We start from the raw sequence: 24557 nt of genomic DNA, 5'->3' as shown, positions 1-24557 counted from the left end.
ACTCCATACTGCCACTCATGAACATAATTTTCAGTGTTTTTTTCAAAATGTTTCTTGAGCACAGCTAATTCTCCCCAAAACTTTTAAACTCATGTTTTTTTTAATTCAGTAAATGATAATCATAAGCAGCTGGCTGAGTGCAGCTATTATACACACAGACATACATACACTGTGCGTTATGTTCTACATTACATTTATATTGAGCTTATTATAAACACACTTGGAAGTTCTGTCACTCAGTATTCAATTATTCTTGCTTCCCATCTAAGTTTGATGGGAATCAAATGGTAAATCAAATGGTAAATCAACAAACCAAGGTAAGACAGCTTTAGATTATGAGAAAAAAAGAACACCAAAGGCTGACTAAAATAATTTTAAAGTCTACAAAAAAAGCTTTTTAAAAGTCACAATTTTTAGATCAGACTGATACAATTTATGGCTAGTTTTAAAGCCATCTGAAAGTAACATGGGTACTTGCTTTCCATGCAATTATTTTTTTGTTTAATACAAAAAGTAAATGGGCCTTTTTAAACTTCTTAGCAAGGGTCACACTGACTGAAAAATGCTGCACAGTAGTCTCGTTTCCATGCTAAGAAACACAAGTTCATAGGGACAGGAATGAGATATTCCGTGGCACTCAGGAGTCTGGGGGACAGATACTCTCCTATGACAACTGAACTGTGAACACATCAAGACTCCCTGCGGCTTTCGAGAAGTTAAGAATGGTACTCTACAGGATGGCTCATGGGCTTCACCACACAGCACCTTCCCACAGAATCCTCAGCAGCAAAATGCAGGATTATTTCTTTTAATAGCAACTGCCCTTTGACTGCGATCCTTCCTGGCAGCCACAGAGCCTCTCCTCCATCACGCTGGGTTTATATAGAACATGCTGCTTAGTAAAAAGTCATAGGTGAATTCAGCTTGTCCATTTCTCTAGATAGGGGCATGACTTCAAAACTAATGAATAAAGAGAAACTGTAAAGTTATCTTTCTATTCCAGAGCCAACTTTCTACAGTCCCTTCCAAAGGGACAAACACTGGAAAAATGTTTCTACAAGCTTTCCAGATGCTTTTTTTTTTTTTTTTAAGCTCCTGTTCCTACTGTTTAGAACAATCACTTATACACTGAAGCTTGAGCCAGCCTGGTACCTACCTCACTGCTGTCAAGAAAAGGAAGGACTCTCCCTCCATCCACTAGCACTTTACTCCAGAACATCACTGAGCCAGCTCAACCTCCTAAACCACCAGAAAACTCACTCAACACTCCAAACACCCAAAAAAAAAAAAATCTTTCTGCTGGGTTAGCAAGCAGAAATAGCTTACCCTTTGACTGGACAAATACTAGAGCCTACACATTCTTTTGTGTTCATACCACACAGCTGGGAGAAAGGACAAAGAAAGAAACTGGGACCTCCCCTTTCTGACAGCAGCATGTCCACCTGTAACTTGCAACTCTGCTTTTAGTTCACAGTGTACTACAAAAAATACAAACACATGGCTTACATTCTTAAGTTCACAATAAATAGAAAAGGCTACCTTACCAATTAGTACAGAGAAAGTGTCAAATGCCACCTGCTGTAGGGCATACACAAGCACATATGCACAACATTGAAAAACAGTTATAATTTTACTGCATTTGCATATCTTTACATTAAAAGCAGGTGTTTTACCAAATCAGTAAAATTACTTCAGCTACAAACATATTTAAAGCTGTACTTTTCATTACAAGCATTTAATGCTTTAGTGCTTTTAAGATATCAAGTTAACCCCTAGACAACACTGTATTTAAACAGAAGTTGGAACAATTGAGGGGATGGGAGGGAAAGCTGAGCATTACCATCCAGAAATACATTCATAATTCTGAATTCAGAAAGCCTGCAGCATTACCTCTGTAGCACTAAGGCACAAGATACAGCACGGGTATGCTATGTTTTCATTACAGAAAGCTCTCAAATTAGACGCTGAACACAGAAATGGCATTTTCCCTGTTGCACTTTTTCATTTACTGTTTACAAGCATTGGTCAGACATTTCTGGAACCTAAAAATTTATCTCACAAGCTCAGGATTTGGCATATATCTGTGGAATTGACTTCAGAACCAGCCCAAAGACAACACATATAAGCACATCTGTGCTTGAAAGTATGTATGTGGGTATAAATATAAAAAGTTAAAAATATAATTTATAAAATAATAAAACCCTTGCCAATGTAGGTTACTTATTCACTAGAGTAGTTCGTAGGTATTGACAATATTGAAACGTTTGTGCAGGAGCAAAGGCACAGCGCCGTTAAAATGCATCACAGAACTGATGACATAAGGGTACAAATGAATACTTGTTGCAATACCAATTCCACTAAAGTAAAATTTAAAAGGAGGGGTTTACATTTTAACAGGCCTGTATACGTAGCAGTTTTCCCAAAATATCAGGAACAAATGAGACAGTCTTTCCTTAGATGTAAATTCTCCTTTGCTACATGAAACCTTATGAAGAAACGGCATGAACCTGGAACAGAGGAAGTTCAGACTGGACTTGAGGAAAAGGTTCTTCACTGAGGGAGTGGTGGGTTACTGAAACAGGCTCCCCAGTAAAGTGGTTACAGCACCAAGCCTGTCAGAGCTCCAGGAGCATCTGGACGATGCTCTTAAGTCATATGATTTAGTTTTAGAGGGAGCTGGACTCTGATCCTTATGGCTTCCTTCCAACTTGAGATATGCCATTCAGTGAGACTTGGAGAGGCTAGAGAGTTGGGCAGAGAGGAACCTAATGAAGTTCAACAAAGGCAAGCCTAAGGTCCTGCACCTTATGAAGGAAGAACCCCATGCACTAGTACAGGCTGGGGTTGATCTGCTGGAGGGCAGCTCTACGGCAAAGGACCCAAGAGTTCTGGTGCACAGCAAGTTGCTGTGAGCCAGCAGTGTGCCCTTGGGGCCAAGAAGGCCGATGGCACCCTGAGGGGCATGAGGAGGAGCGAGGCCAGCAGGGCGAGGGAGGTGATCCTCCCCCTCTGCTCTGCCCTGGTGAGGCTCATCTGGAGCGCTGTGCCCGGTGCTGGGCTCCCCGGTTCAGGAGAGACAGGGAACTGCTGCAGAGGGGCCGGCGGAGGCTACAGAGATGGCGGGGGGAGTGGGGCATCTCCCTGGTGAGGAAAGGCTGAGGGAGCCGGGCCTGTTCAGCCTGGAGAAGAGAAGGCTGAGAGGGATCTTACCAATGTACACAAATATCTTAAGGGCGAGTGTCAGGGGGATGGGGCCGGGCTCTTTTCAGTGGTGCTCAGTGACAGGACAAGGGGCATAGGGGACGAACTGCAACACAAGAAGTTCCTCCTGAATACGGGGAAGCACTTCTTTACCCTGAGGGTGACAGCGCTGGGACAGGCTGCCCAGGGAGGCTGTGGGGTCTCCTTCTCTGGAGACATGCAAAACCCACCTGGGATGACAACTCTGTGCAACCTGCTCTATGTGAACCTGCTTTAGCAAGGGGTTGGGCTAGATGATCTCTAGAGGTCCCTTCCAGCCCTGACCATTCTGTGATATCCTATGATTCTATTAATATCTCATTTAGGTACAGCTATAATTGTGCAGTTTACTGCCAATACCATGAACTTAAAGTCACTTCAATTTTTCATTGTCTGAAGCGTGCATTACCTAATTGATACAGGTTGCCTCTCCTGGAAGTGTAAGAAACATTCTGCAGTCTTCATGTAAAAATTAAGCCATGACATACAAGTTCACATTTGTTTCAAAGTTTGTATATGGCTCCATTCAGATGAGTACGCACAACCTGCCGGCACCACCAGCACGCAGCTGACTGCCTCCAATCTGCTGTGAGCAGTGAGAAAGAGAAATGCGGTGACGAGCTTCAGGCACACAACACAGCAGCCTTCCTCCTACATTCCTTCACAACCTTCCAGACTACAGTACATGCATTATAAATCTTTACACGCTAGTAAAACTCATCTGTGTTTTGGGAGTTTGTTAGGTTCTTTTCAAAAACCAAAAAGATACAAGCATGAATGGTTAACATAACATAATATTTTCAGAAATACCTAAACTCAAATTCTTTCATAAGAATACTTGGACACAATTTAATAGTTTTTAAAAAACAGACAAACAAAAAAAAAACCAAACAAAAAACACAACTAAAAAAACCCCCCCAAAATAAACCAAAACAAAAACCCCTAAACACTCATAATTCCAAGCAAGGAATACTAAGGGCTCACAAAATTCTGTGTAATTAACTGCCAAACTAAGTCTGGAGTAACAGGCAAAGTAAGAATTTTCTAATCTTTTCCCCACATTGCCAGAGTCAAGACTGCAAAATTCCTTTGGAATGACACTTTAAAAATATCTTCTGCTAGACCTTTACTTAGTGTAAAGAGTACTTACAGGAATACTCTGTTGTAGATCCCCGAATACCTTAACTCAAAATGAACCCCTAATTTCAACTACAGACAATTTTTGGTTTTCAGTGTTTGAAATTATCTTTCTCTTATGGAAAGATGAAGAGGGACCCTGTATCGTTTCCTGGAGAAGGAAGAATGACTACTTCCCATTGTCCTTGTCCAGCTCAGACGCATCTCACTAGCACACTCTCAAGGCTTCACCAACTCAAATGACATCTTGGAAATGTTTGGGATAGCAGGTGTACAGAGCTCAGTACTCAAACAAGGGTACCAGCCAGTTACACACTCAGCAGTAGCTACAGTTTCTCATAATACTCTGCACAAACAGCTTGCTGCCACTGAAAGCAGGGCCTTTGTCTTCTCAATATCTGGCTCTAAAGGTGATCACAAAACATATCTGGGTTTATTACTATTTTGTTATGTAACTGAGAATCAAACCCTTAAACTTCAGAAATCTTCAAGTAAGCAGCAGTTCGTCAAAAAACAAACATTCCTGCCTCTTTTCGCCATTACACCCTAATATCAGAAGTCATCAAGGATCATTCTCTCCTGAACTCAAATGGAAAACTTACAGACGACTTTTCTCAACTAGTCAGATATTTTAATTCCTCCATCTTTCCCTGCTAGAAATGTGGTACTACAAAAATATGTTTTAAAAAAGAAAAAAAAAAAAACTAAACAAAAAAAAACACTTTTACAGACATATCAATGCTACAATATTGTTTAAAAAAATCTGAACCTTTCATAGATGTATTGTTTTATTAACACACATTACCTCTGTTTTTTCCTACAGAAAAGAAAGATTCATGTCCTCGTTTGAAAACAATTACATGCAACTTCTAAGCATTGGTTCAAAAAACAGGGCTAAAACCAAGCTTATACTGTAATGCATATTAAATTTACATCATGCTGAAAGAACCATGCCCTTCCCAAGGCAAAATACTACCTCAGTTTACACTATCACTGCAGCCAGTTTCAGTTCCTTTCCAAGATACTTAAGCCTGTGTCCACAAGGCTGACTGCCAGTGCTGTCATTTCCTTCAGCATAATTTGGAAAGCAGCAGGGAACATGGCTCACAACAAATGCAGGAATACCTGACCTACACAAACAAAACAGAACCTGCCGTCCACTCTGAGCCCATTTTTGAAGTCTAAGTATGCTCTATTGCAACTTAACCATAGTGAACTCCTCCCAGGATTAAGGGTATTCTGGTCAAGAATTCTCAGAGGAATATTTTCCTGCTATATATAACAAGGACAAACTCTTGTTCTAGACATACATTCTTTTGGCAGGACGAGGGGAGGAGGTTATATCTAGTTCACAGAAAATTAGGTCACCCATTTCATAAGCAAATATAAATTGCATGTTGAAGTTTGTAAGCATTTCATAGGTAGTCTTCCTCAACAAAAATTTGAAGAGATTTATCACAAATTCTACATACACCTAGATTAATTATAAATGCAGGAGGAAGGAAGTTTGTATTTATAACCTTAGTCAAACAAAAACCCCATTATATCATTTTAACAGCTGTGTAACAATTTGGCAAGCCTCAGAGTAAAGTTTTTTTCTGAACATCCCAAAAGAACAATTATTTTTGTTTCCTCAGAAACAACTTCTTTGGTATAAAGACCTCTCTAAGGATTGAGTCAGAAGAATAAACTACAGAATACAACACTAGAAGTGGAATGTGCACCACAATGACTATTTTTACTGCTAAAGCAGCTGTACTGAGTTGACCACACTGTATAAGGAATGTCATTTCTGACACTAGAAATGGTAATTACTTGGATCGCATTCACATCTTAAGGACAAGGGTTGGCAAGAAACCACTGATCTGCATTAATTTGTTGTAGCCAAAATGAACCACAAAGCAGCAAAAGTAGCTATTTAAACTGTAGGTGACAGCAACCATTTAAAAAGCTACATTACAGTAAGTCTCTTAATTCATTAGCACCTCAGTATTTGAAAGCAAAATAATTACCAAGTTATGTCCGTCTATCGTGCTATGAAGAAGTTTATGCAGATGCAGAGGTCTGTGGAACATTCCATTAGCCTTCAGCTTCATTTCCTCAAATTGCAAACAGTGAGGTGTGAATTGGCTGGAAGATATTTTTAGTTTCATTTTTTGTGGAAAGGCTTATTACACTTGAATCTTAGCTCTCTATCTCAAGCTGAATTAAATCAAAAAAGCAGCATCATGAAAAGATTTACGATGAAGCTTATAAAAAACCCTATTTCATGGCTTTTATTGGTTTTCTATCTTCCTTCAGACCTCTAAACATCCATTCAGGTCTAAGTCTTGCTGGCAACTTCTTCCTATTACCTTTCCAAATGATTTATAAAGTTTTGCCGATAGGAGCTACAGCCTAACATACCTTAAAGGGCCTTCATGTAACAAATTAAAACAGGTTTACAAGCCAAAAAGGGAAATCAGTTTTGCAGAGTTACAAATTTCATTCCACTGGGAACTTCCTGCACATTCTTCCTGCATCCCAGTACATCTTGCAGTAAAGGTAGCTTATAATTGCTGAAATACACAACTAAATCCCTTATGTATAGTTATGTATTGATAACTTTTGCCAGGGAACAGGCTCAGACTGTAAAGGCATGTTGCATTTGATAGTGCCACACATCTGTTTCTATCAGCGGGAGGGGAACACTGCGATGAAATGGAGCTGCTTCTTTGGAGGTTCTAAAATCTATAGAAGCGATGGACTTCATTCATCTTCACCCTGCAGAATTAGAAATGTCATTCCATCTCAAAGATGAGGTATTACAGCTCTTACTATTAAATCACCACCTCTGCTTTTTTTTTTTTTTTTTTTTCCCTTTTTCATTCACAAGAAGTGCGTTAAAGTGCATTCATACAGGTCAGGGCATCTCATCCTGTTCACTTTCATCACAGCAGATAGTTCACTTGACTAACTCTAAAGCACGCAGAGAGATGGGTAGAGAACATCTGCCTGTAGCTAGAAATACAGCTCTTTTGTCAAGGTGTCCTCTTGACATTAATCTTCCCAATCTTTCTACTCAATTGTCAAAGTAGACCTAAAAACATAAAGAAACTGGTTCCTGATCATCAAAACAAACATGGAATTAATTAGGGCAAGGTACAACTCCAGCTTTCAGCTATGATATTTCAGTAAAACCAACAAAGAGTGACATCTAATTTTAAAACGGGTAGTCTAACCTACTAAAACATTTTCAGAACAAGATTTTAAGCACATCAGTCAAGAACACTTTCATCAATGTTTTTCAGGAATACTTCCAGTGATATAACAGGGCTTATGCCACATTAGACTTCAGATGGAAACGTTTCATGAGGAAAATGGGTTTTCACACGGCAGAGTTGTTTGGTTCTAAGCATAAATGAAGGAAGTTAACTTTGGGTCTTTAAGATAAATAGAAAACATAACAGAGTCCACTAAAACAGACAAGGCATCTGAATTTTCATAGTGCAGATTTCTTAGGAGAAGAATAACAGATTGAATTATGTCATTTATGACTCAGTGGCTGAAAGGATTTGACATAATTCGAAGCAACAGTTTTTAGACAGGTCAAACAATAACAAACCATCTCATAAAAAAATAAAAACATCCAGCATCATCTCAGCCATATATCTAGCCTTAACAATCTCTGGGCATTTTTGGTGCATTTAATCTCTATATACTTTTGTATAAACTGGAATATCAAGAAGTTGTTTGCCAAATTGACATTACAGGTTGAGGTAGGACAAAAATCAGACTTTAAATCAGGTCAAGGACAACCCAAATATTTAATAAAGTACATAAGAAAAGTTAGAAAAATCCCCTGTGCTTGTTGACACCACTGTGTAAAATGTTTCAGATGCCACATCCAAAATAACCTCAGGATATAACTAAAAAAACCCAACCAAACAACTAGTGAACAATGTCATGCGTAGACACAGAAATAATCCACAAGTTCAGTTCATAGGTCATGCTGCATAAGAATGAGATGAAACTCTACTCTACTGAGTTTTATGATAAAATTGTCATAAATTAGGCTTTTCCCACTGTCAAGTCCTGCAAAAGCCTTTAAACCTGCCAAAGTGACTAATTCCAATCACTTCATTATGGTACTGGAGATTTTTTGATGCAAAGCTCCTATATAGGTAAAACCAACCATCACCCCCTGTCCTGGTTTCAGCTGGAATAGAATTAATTTTCTTCTCAGTAGCTGGTGCAGTGCTGAGTTTTGGATTTGGTGCGAGAGCAATGTTGGTAACACACTGATGGCTTTGGCTGTTGCTGGGTGATGTTTGTACTAAGTCAAGGACTTCTCAGTTTCTCAGGCCCTGCCAGCCAGAGAGCTGAAGGGGCACAAGAAACTGGGAGGGGGGGATACAGTCAGGACAGGTGACCCAAACTAGCCAGAGATATTCCATACCATATGACATCATGCTGAGTATTACACAAGCCAGGGGAAGAAGGAGGAAGGGGGGGACATTCAGCATTATGGCATTTGTCTTCCCAAGTAACTGTTACATGTGATGGAGCCCTGCTTTCCTGGAAATGGCTGAACACCTGCCTGCCCATGGGAAGTAGTGAATGAATTCCTTCTTTTGTTTTGCCTGCATATGCAGCTTTTGCTTTACCGATTAAACTGTCTTTATCCTCACCCACTAGCTTTCTCACTTTTACTCTTCCAGTCCTCCCCCACATCCCACTGTGGGGGCAGCGAGTGAGCGGCTGCGTGGGGCTTAGTCACCCGCCAGAGTTAAACAGTGACACCTCCCTCTCATGATCAAGTACTGGAAAGAACCAGAAGATCTTTCCTTCTCACCAGAAGAAAAAGGTTAAGACTGAACAGTCTGCAGGGCACAGCAGACAATCCAAGCCATTTGTATACACGAAGTCAGAAAATCAAAAGTTTCCCTGTATACATCTCCTGATTTATCTAAACAAATCAGGTCTTTTTCCAAGATGAAGTGATAGCAGAAAGAAGAAACATAGTGTTGAAGAGTCAAGAAATATTAGACTTAGAATAGTGTACTTGGGGCAATGTTACACACATACAAAAGACAGTATGCCATTTAAAATTTAATTTTACAAGTCAAAGACTGGAAAGAAAAACCTCAAAAATCTTTTTCTTAAAAAACAAAAAACCCCTCACAACAAACCAAAAAACATGAAAACATAAAAACCCAACCATGACACTCCCCATCCCTTTTCAAGTAAAGAAAAATAAATGAGAAAAGTCCTCCCTCTGCAGCAAAAAGAGAAACAAGCCCAAAAGTCAGTGGAAGAAAGTTGGAAAAGATTTCCACGTATTGCTGCTGTTGCAGTGCTAAACATCGCTGGTCACAAGGACCAAGGATGGATTCCTAGTGCTCACTGCTATCACCTTCTAGCTGCAACTGTACTGGAGAGGTCAGAAAGTAAAAAACTTTACTTTTATTTACACTAGTATACCTTTTCCACACTTGCTCATAAAAAGCACTAGAGAGGAGGCAGGTAACATTACCAACATAATCCATTACTAAGAGTCGTCAGATACTTAAGTCTCAAGAAGTCTTCAGAACGTTTCCACACAGACCATAGTTAGGTTTTACAGTTGGGCTGGGTCCTCTTTTGGATTAAATTACTTATACACAAGGCAGGTTTTAAATTGTGCTGGTGAAGAAGCAGCTTCTGTTCTCATACAGCTGTTTGGCATTGTGTTGAAAATGCTCTTTTGCATTTGACAGAAATCCTGCAACACACTTTGAAGGATGATACATATAAATAGAATAAATAAGGAAGCAATTACCTAGGCAACGTTCCCATCATACTGAAGGAAGTCATACAAAGAATTCTGTTTTACAGAAGAGAACGCTGAAGGTATGGGCCATATTGGTTTGCTTTCCTTCTATTGTTCAATAGTATTGTAAAACCTTAACCTCACATTCTGATACTGCCTGAACATACAGCAGTGTAGCAAAAGCCTGACAAAACTCTAATCAGTGTGAAGTAAGTGTAATGACCACTCTTCAAAAGACTGGTCACCAGTGTGCACATGGAAATTTTAGCCAAGAAACTAGCCAAAACTCCTTATTTACTGGACAGCAGCTAGAACGATCAGCAGCGAATGACTCAACAAGTAGATGCTAGTAGTATACTGTAACATCGCGTCCAGCTGTTTTGCAAGAGCTGCCAGCGGACCTTCACACTTATTAAGGGAACTGACTGGCTATGGTCCCATGGCACTACCGCTGAGAATGATTACCAGGAATCAATACCTGGCTGTTAGCACTATTTCTATGTCACCATCTCTATCCATACAGAGATGAAACAGCTCCATCACAAGCCAAAGCATGCCCCACAACATCATTTATGAAGAAACACCTGTAAAAAAAGATGGTATACATCCTAAAAGCTTGTTTATTCCTGGTCTCACCATTTAATCTGACATCACAACCTTCTCTCAGAAAAAAAACAATTAAAAGAGCAATACATCTGTGGAAACATTCACAGCCTTCTGCACTAAGTCTAAGTAGTAAGGTCAATTCTAATAGTACCTCCTTCCAGCTTTATTATTCCTGACAGTTTATATTTTTTAAAAGGCAATTAAGTCACAAAAAGCAAGTTCTCAGCCCCCTTTTCCAATTCTTGTGCATCATCTAAAGAATTTTTTCCCAGGTGAGAATATGCAGAAAGCACAGGACAAACATAACGAATTATACCACCCAACCTCCCCCCATGTGCATTTTGGGACAGGGCACACCAAGAATAATATTCTGTCCAGTTCTCAGTGGACACAGTATCCTGTGGGACAATTCCAGACAACAAAACTTAAGAGCATGCATGCAAAACTAAATCCAAGTATAGGAAGGAATTCAGCACAGAAAAAAGGATTTTTCTACCTATCCAGTTTCAAATCAAGCAGCATTTCAGAAGCAAACACTCCAAGACCAATACCCCAAAAAAGGACAAGAAAGCTCACATACAACTTTTGAAACTACTCATCTGCAACTCAACTAGAGAGCTGGAAGACTGTATAAAGAGAAAAAAAATCATGCATGTAACAAGACAGCAGTAAGTGCGGTTCAAAGATGACAAGGACAGCGTTTAATCCATAATATAATGCTTCCTCTGTGGCAGACCTAATGTCCTCTTTTTAAATAAAGTCCTATTCCTCAAGACACTATGAAAGATCTGCAATACACCGAGGGCACAAATCAATTTTTTTTACAGAATGCAGTGTCATGGATATCATTTCAGTGCTTATCTTGCTCATCTTTGGAGGAGATCAGAGCAAGTTATAAGCAGGTTTTCTAAACACGATCGATAAAATATATTAAGCATAGTAGCAATAAAATATGAAAATTACATCATTACCTATCTGTATTCCATTAAATACCAGGCTAGGGCATACACACCTAATGACAGCAAGATGATCACTATTTACTAGTATTGAAACATAAACCTCAAACCATATGTTCAAACTAGTTTCATATAAGATGATTCTTGATGCACACAGGATCATACTGCTGCTACTCCTGCACCTCCTGGTGAAATGTTAATACTCACATTATAAATGTAAACAGAATTTCAGGAATAATGAAAGAAATCTTAAGGAAACTCGGGGCTTCTTTTACTGCACCTTCAATTCCCCCACAAAGTAGCATTCTTTAGTTTAACAGAGTACTCCATCACAGCACTTCAGTTATCCACAACCAGTCATTTCAGGCAAAATTTTAAATTTTATTTTCAAAGGTGAAGCTATAATATGACATTTTAACTGGTTAGCCATCTATAAATTCCAAATTCTATAAAATAAATAACAAACAACTTTATACCCTACATATTACGGTTTTGAACAACGCCTGCCACTATACTCCAGAAAGTTTGATAACTTCAGTCTGAGTGGCTTGGAATAAATAGACATGATAAAAGGTGATGATTTAAGATGCATACTTTATGTACAGTATCCAGATACAAAACAATATATTTAATCATTCTGCAAAACCAAGAAAAGCCCTATTTTTTAATATACGTTAGTTCCATATTCTTATCAATAATACTGCCTAAATCATACTAAAAATACCAACATTTTAAGGAAAGCAATCCAGCAAAAGTAATTTTAGGAATGAAGAAGCAGCTGCTGAATTTATCAGTAGGCTATGACTTCTCCACTCTTATGGCACATCATAACATAGTGAAAGCATGCACAGTTGTAAACCTAAATATTTAAATCTATACTGCACAGCAAAAAAAGAATGCAGACAAGGTAAGGTCAGCTGCAATTTTGAACTTGTTCATAAGAGAACAACTGGCCCATTATTTTGCTTTTCAACTCACTCTAAAGTTGAAAATTAAGATTTAGGCAGCCTTACCTGGAACAATATACTACACAAGACACATCAGTATCTTGTAGCATTTTATCATGTTTCATCAACTCACATACACAGAAATGTTGTTCTCAAATGCTCACAGCCTGTCAAGAGTTATATCAAAGAATATGCCAGACTAACCTTATCTCAGAAAGTTAATAATGAGAATAAATACAGAAAACTAAAATGTTCTGGTATTCTAGTTTCAGATGAGGTACATTTAAACAAAAAGACAGACCACATACCTTCATGACTGACAAAAAAAATATGGAGAGGTGTATTCCAAGCTCAAAAGGTAGGGAGTTTATTATGCTCTACAAAATCAAGAAACTAAATAAAGCCTTGGGAAGACATTGCCCTAAAGCACATTCTCCTGTTTTGCAAACGCTGTAGACCTATTGTATTACTGTTTTCAGGTTTGCTTCTCATTGCCCAAATGCTAATGCACCTTTTACTCAACAGTATACAGAGCCACGAAGTTGACCCATGATCAGACTATACGGGGACACAACAATTTGTGTCATCTTCAATATAAGAAAGTACACACTTCACAAAAATTAGTGAAAAACATCAATCATCAGAAGGTATTAGATACGAGGAATAATTTTAAAAGTCACAGATAATATATTAACATGCCTTATGTACTACACTTGGATCAGTCTTCAGGCCAGAAAGCAAGCCAACGGAAGTTCCATTTAAACTCTTCTCATGACAACCACAGCAGACAAACTCAACATTAAATTAAATCAAAGTAATTTGTGTCAAGTTACAGTTTTTTTCTACAGTACAAGTATTTTAAATTTAAAGGCCACATAAACCTAACATACTTTTAAAGGATCAAGGTCCAGGGGGGGAAAAAAAAACCAGAAAGACACATAAAATCCTTCCCCAGACTTTTGGGCATAACAGTCTAGCCAAGCTATCTTCCTACATGACACCTGTAAATATATTAACTACCTGGTACTTCAGGAGAACAAAACTTAAGTGACACCTCTTTTCAAAAGAGGGATGCCCAAGTCCTCGCATTCCAGAATGTGAACCACTGAAGGTAAAAGTGCACAGTCTGAAAATACTTTGTTTGCTCTACACTGGACTTTCAACCCCACAATGCACACTAGTCATTCCAGGAATATTCCATTTGTTGATAAAAGATAATCTAAAATTTCTCATTACAAAGTATTAGTAATAACTAATTCCAAGGGCTTTTTTTGTTTTCAATCGTTGTTGATTTTGAGGACCTTCTCAAATTTTGCACAGATTCAAGCTAAACAGGACTAATATCAAAATAGAAAGTTTCACTTAAGCTAATCACAAGCACTTGAGGTTTTTTGTGGGTTTTCATTTTCTTTTTAACAAAAAAAGTCTGATTTTCACGAACAGGGATTACCAGCACAAAAGGTTGCGCTGTATACTGCACTATCAACTGGAGTTTAGTTAATACAGAGCAATCTTCATAAAGACATTGTTTCACTTTCAGAACTGTGATGTGGGTATGTGGTTCCTCCTAAAAATCTCACTCATTTCCCTATTGCTTCTATTTTCTGCTCTGCCAGCTGCCAGAAGGGAAGACAACATTCATGCTTTTCTACAGGGCCCTCCTTCTTCTTCCATGTAATTGCCGAAAATGAGACTTCTCATTTCTGCTATGCTTCTTAGAAAGAATCTCCAAGGTCTCTAATCCAGAACAACCGAGTGTTTCTTTAGGAAAATAATTCCTTTTCTTCCTCCCTGGGCAGGAATTTACTGTTGGCACTCACATCAATCTGACAAACAGGCTTTCAGTTTCACAGAACAGATCATAAAATATCACTAAGTCACTTATTGATAGACACACCTGAGTAAGGTGAAAGAAAAAGTGATCTTCTGTTACTCAGCATCAGCCAGTTGTTCTCCTGAACTATGACGTGCTCACAGGTGGCCAAAGGAATTCACAAGTCAGTATTACTACCTTGCAAAGCTACTAGTGAGTGAAAACTACTGGCTTTCTACACTTCCTCACCTAAACAAAATGCCCCTATTTAATAGATACAAGTGTTTTTCATAAGCCCTTAGACTCAACTTCTGTTAACTAAAATCCAAACTACTAGACATGTTGATCACTGACACACGCAACAAACTTACAGAATGCTCTTCCAGGAATAATGAGCAATCACCCACGTTTCCATCAAAGCCACTCACAACTACATGTCCAAGTAAAAGGTCATTTTCTTAAGTCATGCATGAAAGAAACAAGTGACAATTTCCTTAGAGAACAGAGGTCTGTAAGGCATTTTTCTTTAAAGGCTCAGAGCAACTTAAGGAGTTTTTTCACTACGGGAATTGGGTTTTTTAATGCACTATAAAACACAGTTGTGGATAACACTTTTAGTCACCTGTGAAGAAGAACGATTATAGACACCTGGGAAGTCCAAACTTGCATTGGTATATTAAAACAAATTCCAACAATGATTAACTCAATTTTAAATAGTCATGGTGATCCTTCTAGCAAGGAGAAAAGCAGGAAGCAAAATTACTAAGGATAAATAAAGAGAGCCTGGAATGCTTGGCTTCTGGCATGGAATCAGAAATCCTATGCAAGATGCCTCATCACTATACAATCATAAACTAGGCAAGTCAGGATCAAATCAAAGCCAACCATACCCGAGTGGGAAACGGCTTAAGAGTAGCCAACAGGCTGTATCAAAGACTTAGGCTTTTGATTATCCAGACACAATCCACTGGCAATGTCCTCCCATAGAACAGTGTTGAGGAACCTCCCTGGGCGGTGAACACTGTCCACACTTCTGAAGGAAGCTAAAATAGATATGCCATTTATTTCACAGAGCATGTCTTTTCCTTGAAGACACAAAGTTTCAGAGCTCACACAAATTTAAGAACTTCCAATCTTATCTTTGTGCATTTGCGGCCAATCATATAAGAAAACCTGAGCGAACACTGTCATAGTCATAATGAAATGGTTTCACATTTGTTAGAGTACTTTTCTTCCCACCTAATACTTCTTGTTCTAAACCATAAAGAAGAGGCATAACAAGCAATGAACTCGACACACAAAGCAGAAAAAACTTGGGATTAAATTAAGGCAATCAGCATGCAAGTACAGTATTTCTGCAGAACTAAGCTTCCCATGCCAATTTCACCTTTGGAAGATCATCATTAAGCTGCAAAAGTCAGCCTCATTCATGAGATGTTTGAAAACATCTTAAAATCTCACTGTTTTCAATATTGAGCTAGAACCCATCCCAGCTTTGTAAACCAGCTTGCCTAAGTAAGTATAGATAACATATAGATATGAAAATGAATTAATTTATAAAAACCTGGTACAACACATTTCCTACAACAGATTCTAAAACCCTGGACAGATGCCTTTCAGTACTCATAAGGTGCAAATAGCAGCCTGTAAGGGAGTTGGTCTTTATTTTAAAAAATGTTTTTACATCCCAGAGATAAAAGAAACTTTAATTTCACAAAACTATATAATCATGGTCTAGGAAGATGTACACAAGGACATAGCTTCGCTTCCCCTCTCAACAGCTCCCCAAAAGTAAAACCTTTCACTGCAGCTCATCACCCCTTCCATTTTACCAACCTGGCACGCCGTGGATCAAGCTGTAAACTCGATCACAGAATTTATGTGGATTAAATCTCACCCGTTTCTTCTTTTTTAAGAGTATTTTTAACACACAACAGTTCAGTGATCACTAAAGCTACATAAGACCTAAGAATATTTCTGTCAGAAAAAGCATAAGAAAAAAAAAAAAAAGTTGTCACTGACCTCAAATGCTTCTCTTTCACCCTTCTTACTAGCATTTCATTAAGGGACCTACCTACCAGAAACAACACTGAGTGGAATATACAGTTCTTGTGGTTGGGTCAGCCCTGTCAGAGATACAAGCAGGGAGAACTGCAAACTTGTGGCTATTCCAGGCATAACAAATGCATCTGTTCAGAGATTAATGACTGGAAGAAGTTTATGAACAACGCATAGAGTAATTCTACTTCCTCCAAAGGACCTGCACATTTGTTTTGCTAATGCTACCTTCTATAGCACCTATAATGAAGTCTATCAGTGACATCTCATCATGAGGAGACAGAAAGAGGCGAGATGGAAAGCCAGCAAAAGTGTACACAAGCTATTTCCTTCTGAACATTTGTCTTTTCACCACTGGCACATCACAAGGATCAATTCAGCAGCTTCACAGAGTTAAACATAAAAGTACCACTACAAGCCCTCTGACAGAGGAAAATATTAAACATACCTCCAGTATACTGTCTCAGCGATTAAACCAATTAAATGGGCATTTTTGGCAATGAGATTTTCATCATACTAATCAGTGAAATTATTTAAAAGAAAACCAGGCACATTAAAAAACCATAATTTTTTTCATCACTGATTGAGAAAACACAGTTGGGCAAAACTGTCTTAGCACCATCTCCACACCAAAAAATCCCTTTATAATTCTCTGTGCTGTAAAGGTAGCATTTTTCACAGTGTGCAGTAACTCAGTGAACTTTTCATGTTGCCCTTAACTCAGTAGGCAATTTTATGACATATATTGAAGGAATTTAACTGCAAAGGTGATATGAGAGTAAGAATTCAACCATGTGAGATGGGATTATTTTATCATCAATGCTTGATACATACTCATTACTTGCACTTCTAACACTATTTAATGGCATAGCCTTCAAAATCCAATTTTAGAAGCAGATGATGCAAATTTACCAATTACAGTTTCAGTAAGGCTAGTAATTCTTTCGGACACCTCTGAAAACATTTTTCCTTTTACAATGACAGTGGCAGTGGACTTCAACTCTATCACATGAACAGAAGTTTCTGCCAGTTCCCATGCAACTGCTCCCAAAGCTTTCTGAAGGGTAAAGGCATTGGAGAGGATGAAGGATGCCTATTAAGTCTCCCTCCAGGCCCCTTCTGTAAGTACGTTTTATCTAGCATATTCTTCCACTTCATACAAGCATTTCAGAGAAATGATCAGGTTCTCTAACTTTTCCAAGACTTTTTTAGATGAAAATGTTATACTGACATAAGTAATAAAATCGATCAGAGCCATGAAATGGGAGAATGATGTCACTTCTTGCTCCTGTTTCTTTCTAATCCTGATCTGCTAGAATTCACCTATTGTGCTGCAATAAACAGCAGTAAGATGGTTTGGATCTGTGCTTAACATAGCTTCAGCAAAAGAGCACTCTAAGTATACGAACACAACTTGCTATTCTAAACATTTAGGCTGACAGAGTACTGACACCCTTACACAGTACAAGACCATTTCAGCAGATGTCAAATAAAACAATTAGAACAATATACTAACATTCCAATAAGGAATGATTTTTAAGATAATTCTGACACAAGATGAGAACAATTCTCATTCAGTTTACCATGCTCCATGCAACATCAGTGCATTTTTATCAGCAACAACTTAATTTCTTGAACACTTCAAAATATTTACTTAGGGAAAATGAATATACCAAAACAGTTTTGCTACTGTGTACAGTAATTCTCTCACCAGAATCATTGTAAAATTTTTGAATAAAAACTTCCATTTTACACACTGCTCTCCTAAAAAGACGAGAGGCAATGAAAATTCTATCACCTTCCTGATTACATCAATTTAATCTGATGAACGTCTGAGACTAGAAATTCAGTAACAGGTAAAAATCATGTTATATGACCAAGAAAATTTTAAATTATTTTTGTAAGTACCTCTAGAATTCCTCCTTCTTATCCAGTCCTCTCTGTAGAATCCAACTAACTCATTATGAAATAAGACAGCAACAATTTTCCTCATATTTAACCTCTGGCCAGTTTCAAACGCTTGTGCTCATCGTCTTTCTCCATACATTTCCTAACAAATCAAGGGATAGCTCAAAGAACAAGACATTTCCAGTGCTCTTCATTAATAAATGTATTTTTAAAAAGCAAGTTCAACAAAAACATCCTATGTAACATCTTATGTTAAACACTTCACCTAAAGCCTGTCCTGGCAAAGAATTAAAATTACTCCATAGGACAAAACAGAGAAGTGACTTTAGCTCACTGAAAAGTGAAAAATACCAGCCAGTGTATCTGCATCAACTTGCGTAAAAACTATACTGCAGATACTTTTCTCAGTCTTTATAAGATTTTCAACTTAGAGTATGATTACTAGCAAGCTGAATCATTAAGGAATTTTACTTGTCTCTCTCACAGGGACCAATATGCTTAACTGGATAGTTATTAGTAATTTCTAGTATTAACCTCTTGAAAATAATACGGCATTTTCAATGAACACAGTTTTTAAGTGATGGTAATTCCTGCAGATTAGCAAGAAACTTAAATCTCTTGCCAATCTGAAGAACAATTTTAACTGGCAATTATAGCACAAGTTTCTCCACTAACCTTGTAGACGTTCCTAAAGCTGGAGACCATTTGACGTGCATACTCACTCAAAATGTGTGACTGTCAATCACAATATACTTTTTGAACCCTTAAAAGGACTCACTCAATACAACTTTTTGTAAGTTACATTTCCTTAAACAAAATGTCATTCCACATAGAAATACATTAAATGCGACTACTCAGCAGTCTGCCGTCATTTTTATGTATTATGAAACCTTAGCAATAAAACATATCTAGATTGCCCCTTTTTATAACACTTGTTTATCTGAGACTACCTGATTCAGCTGTAAATCAACATACGTTTTCTCCTAGCAATTGCAGAGAAAGGGTGTGAAACATCACAAAATAAGCACCTATCCATGCCCAGTTAATTGTTGGGTGCTGAAATACAAGCTGGACATTTTTGGCTTTTATTTTACAGTTTTACAATATTTTACAAATTTACAATAATTTTACAATTATTTACAATTGCAGAGTTCTAGATTTTTTCAGCAAGGTCCTCAGTATGAACTGATGTTAATAGGAAGCTGTGAAGCACATTATTTCAGTTCTACTTGAAAATTCAGTAATAAAACTACTGTTTAACAGAAAAGGAGGTATGATTTATTTTGCAACCTTTGGCTTCATTTGTTACAAAAAAGATTTGGATTTTTCTACTATTAAGAATGTGGTCTGAATTACTTAACGGCTAGGATCTCCAGCACCGTTGTTCTTGGTATTTGCATAACTGGCTTAGTCACTCAGATTTAACTCTGTCCCAGTTTGGTAGGGTTTTTTTTCCCCCTCCAGTGGCTGAAAGACATTTGAAGAAGGCAGGCAAGTTTTACAACCAGTAAAGATCAGATTAATACAGCATAAACATGTTCAATTATGAGCACAAAGAAATAACTATTTCTGGCTAGAAATACTAGCTGATTTTATTAAAAATCTTGATGCAGAAGGAAGAGATAAAGGAGCACACGTTCATATTCTTGCAAAACTCAAATAAAACAGCAACACCAATAGTTTTACAGCAAAAAAAAAATTCAGCGGTTTGGGGAAGGGAGAAATGAGGCAATATCTACATATTCTGATACTCAGAACACCAAGACATCCTCTTGAAAAATAAAGCCTCTTAAAATCAATCCTATTGATCCTACAAAAGTTACCACAGCAGTCTCATACACTCCTTTAGACCAACAAGTGTTCTCTGTACCATGGCTTACCTTATTAAGAAAGGAATAAGCTGCAATATACAGGAAGTTCAAATGGTTCATGCCAATGTACTACTCCCCTGGAAAAAAACTATTTTAAATTCAAACCTGAAGGCAGCATTCTTAAGATAGTACACAAGGAAGGCAGGCTCAAGACTATATAAAATAGCATCTCTTTTCACACTATTTTTTATATTCCTTTGAGAGATTAACAGCTAGCAAACTACTCAGCTTTCCTGAACTTATCTCTTAGCAATACTTTTTTGTCTGTCATCCAATGCCAAGTCAGAGAAACAGTGGTAGAAGGACTTTGTTGCATGCTGTACGAGTTAAACATCCAAGTAATTTTACGGAAACACCTATCTGAAGATGAAATATGTAGGAGGGCAATAAATAAATTCCTTAGCGCCACTTACTTCAATGTTCTATGAAAGCAAAAAGCCTCTCTAACATGGACTTCAGTAAGGTAATTTGAGTGTCACCCACTGATATGAAAAAACACACACCAACTTAGGTGATGAAAAATAGTTGTATATTCCACTATCCACCACACCCACGCAAGAAGGATATCAGCATATCACACATGGACATCTACATCTTTATATAACTTATGTGTAAAGTATTCCCCGACCCATACTTTTGTTCTTCAAGATGATTTAGCAACTGATTTTTCTGTTCTTCTATTTTAATAGGAAACTTCTCAGCAGAGAAAAGATGATTAAACGGACAGTAAAATAGGAAGATTTGCCAGTTTAGATAAGTCGTTTCAATAAACACCTAAATTCTTTCTTCAATAAATATCTAAATTAATTTTTCTGCTCAAAGGTGTTTTAGAAGCTGACGTGTCCCTGTCTGGAGGACAGGGGAATGAAGGGGAACAGGCGACGAGACGATTTGTTTGAAATAGAGTGGGTGTGATTTTTATAGTCTCACAAAACGGTGGATCCTCATTCGTCCATCACATGAATGGCAATATAAAGGTATCAGCCATATGAAATAGTATACTTGTATCAAACCGAGCGTATCTGTATTTCCTCAGTAAATGAGAAATGACACTACACATACTGCTGTTTGTCCCCTTCTGAATACCTATAACCAGGCAGAAAAATAAAAAGTATTGAAATGTCAGTAAAAATGCTAAACCACAAAGACAGTGCCCAAACATACAGGTGGCTATTTTCTGCCACGTGAGGTAACAAATCCAAAAGAAATAAAACCTTCCAAAATGAACAGGTAAGTCACTGTCGCCTTAAAACAACCAGCATTAATACAGGAGAAAAATAAGTATACCTATATGAATTTTACACAGGTCATGTGACACTCATCTATACAGACACTCCTCTTTTCCCTCCCACCATCAATGATTTTCCCCATGCAAAAAAAAAAAAAAAAAAAAATCATAATATTCCGCTCTCCCCATCTTCATGAAAACCGATGCGGACAGCAGCCTTGCTTGGGAGACTCCTCACAAACCAGCCTCCCTCAGCAAGTCTCACAGCTAAAAAGCTTAATAAGATTTCAGTCGGGTTTTCGTTTAAATAAAAGACGGTAATTAACAATCCAAACCAATCTTTTCTTTCTGCACCAAGGAAGAAGACTTGCGCGTGTTTTGTTCCCCGGGCGGCACCGAGAGGCTCGGCGATGCCTGTGCAGGGACTGGACTGCCTGCGGCTCCACAGGGTGGAGGCTCACCCGAGCTGACATTGTCTGGATGCCACCGACTACATCCCTGGCGCATCCCCGGTCACTTCCCAGCCCTTCCGTGGCATGCCTTACACCGGGAAACCCGGAGCGGGGGGGAACGCACGGCCGCCAAAACCCGCCACCAGTCATCAGCACTGCAAAGCCCGCTTGAGGGGGGGGATCACCCGACGACGCCTGGGGCGCGGAGGGGCGCAGGACGCTGCCCGGGGGCCGCCAAACCCTCGCCCCCTCACACGCCTCAGCTGCGGCGCCCCCGCCCAGCCCCGGCTGTCCCCCCGCGGCCGCCCGCCTGAGGGGAGGCGGCAGGAAACGCCGCTCCCCGCCCGCCCGCCACGGCCCAGCGGGCGCCCCCGGCTCCGCCACCGCCCCCCTAAACCCCGGCAGAAACGCGGCTCCCCACTCACCTCGCCCCGGCTCCGGGGAAGCCCCGGCGGGCTGGCGGGCGGCGGCGAACCCCCACAACACCGAGGGGCGAGGCGGCGGGCACGCTCCCGCGCGCTGCCGGCGGCGGCACCCGGGCTCGGCTCGGCTCCGCCCGCAGACCCCCGCTCCTCCTCCCGCCGCCGCTAATGGTGGCCGCCAACGCCGGTTCCCACCGCCGCTCCCTTCCTTTCCCGTTTCTTGTTTCCGCCCAGCGCGGAACCGCCTCCGCCCGGCTGCCGGAGCACGTCCCTGCCCGGCAGCGGAGACACGGCTCCGTCCACGCCGCTACCGCCCCGGCGCCCGCCGCCGCTCCGGGCTCCCCCCGCCGCTCACTTCCGGCGCGCAGGCCGCACCTCGCCCCGCCCCGCCGGGCCCGCCGCCAGCGCCCGGGGGGCGTTCGGGGCCCCGCCGCGCCGGGGCGGCTGCTGGCCGTTGGGTTGGGCGCGCGAGCGGCGGTTGGGCGCGCGAGCGGCGGTTGGCGGCCGGGTGCCCTGACGAGCGCCGCCGCCCCCGCCGCGGGGCCGCTGGTTCCCGCCCAGGCGGCCGCGCTACCGAGCCGGTCCGCCCCGAGCCGGCCGGGCGCCAGGCGGCGCGGAGCGGGTCCGCACGCGGCTGCAGCGCTGGGGCGTTTCCGTCCCGCGTCGGCACCGCGCGGTTCTGCGGACAGCGGGTCACCGAGCCCCGGCCACCCCGCGGGGAGTCCCGGCCGCGCTCCCGCAGAGCCGGCGGCGGCTGCTGCCCCGCGGGTCACGCCCGGCTCTCCTCCAGCCGCAGCCTCAGGGCCGAGATCACCATTTTTTAACCACATACAAAGGGGCACAGAACGCGGGGCGCTGCGGCAAGCCGCGCCGCACGCCGTGCTGCACGGGCGGAGATCCGCTTAAATACAGCCCGTGCGGGGCTCCCGCGCTGCAGCGCCGAGGCGGCACCCTCCGCGCGAGCCGCTGTCGCACCGAGCCCGGGCGCGGCCGCGCTTCGCACCGGGTCCTGCCGCCCCGCGTTCGACCAGGGGAAACTTCGGTCAGCTAAAGCACGCCCTTTTCCGTAAATGAGAGCGATCGTACCAAATCGTGCTAGTTATTTTAGTCCTGAAAATACTGATTTGTGGCCAAGGGTATAAGCTAGGTCTCAAGCAACGTGGAAAAGCAGCTTTTAAAATATGAGCCAGTACACGGAGAAAATTATTTTCATGTGTACATGCAACTAGGTCTTTTAAAAGACAGAGTTCACACATACAATTCTAATGCATTTAGCAAAAAAATCTTTACTATGTAAATTATCCCTAATTTACATATATATAAATCACATCCAAATTTTGGGCAACATAATAAAATGCTGACAATTAACAGTATCTCTGACAACCTGAGATCAAAGTTATGGATGCAGAAATATCGGACGGTTTCAGTTGCAACTCTGGTAATTTATAAAAGAAATTCAACGTGGAGTAAAAGTACATGCAATCTTCACCAAGAGACTACAGTAGCCTTCTGGAGTTGCAAATAAATTTTAATCAAGCCATTCAAAATAATAGACCACGACTGCTACACTGCTTCATAGTTTGTGGAAATTAATAAACCTCTGGGCTTACATTATTTAATAAATGTGCTAAGTACTTCAGTTTTCAGTGCTTGCTGAGTATCAGCAGTGAGAGTGAGCTGGCAATGGCTGACTGATGTAGTCAGCAGGTTTAGACTGTGTCTCCAGGTTGTATTAATCCCACCATGCTTTCCTAATGGTCCTCCGTGACCCTGAAGGGATTAGAATGACAACGCTTGCCCAGAAGTAGAAGAGAGATACATGGAATAAGCACAGCTAGTGCATGGGCAATACAAGGAACAACTCAACTTGTGTGTACCATGGCCAGGTTCATCATGTAGCTCCATGGCAGCTCCAGCTGCATCTAACCCAGCACAGAAGCACTGCAGAGTCACACTGACCACCGCAGCAGCTTGGGACCTGCATGGCCATAAAGTATGCAAAGCTTCATCACTCAAACATGAAATTGTATCAAAATGAAAAACAGGCTGCAGCTGACTAACCCAAACTCTGCTTTTGGCATGTGGAATTTTTTTTCCTTTACATCAAACTTGCTAAATTGCCCAGAGC

The sequence above is a fragment of the Falco peregrinus genome, chromosome 8 (assembly GCF_023634155.1).
Source record: "Falco peregrinus isolate bFalPer1 chromosome 8, bFalPer1.pri, whole genome shotgun sequence".
Taxonomy (NCBI): domain Eukaryota; kingdom Metazoa; phylum Chordata; class Aves; order Falconiformes; family Falconidae; genus Falco; species Falco peregrinus.
This window is presented reverse-complemented; position numbering follows the sequence as displayed.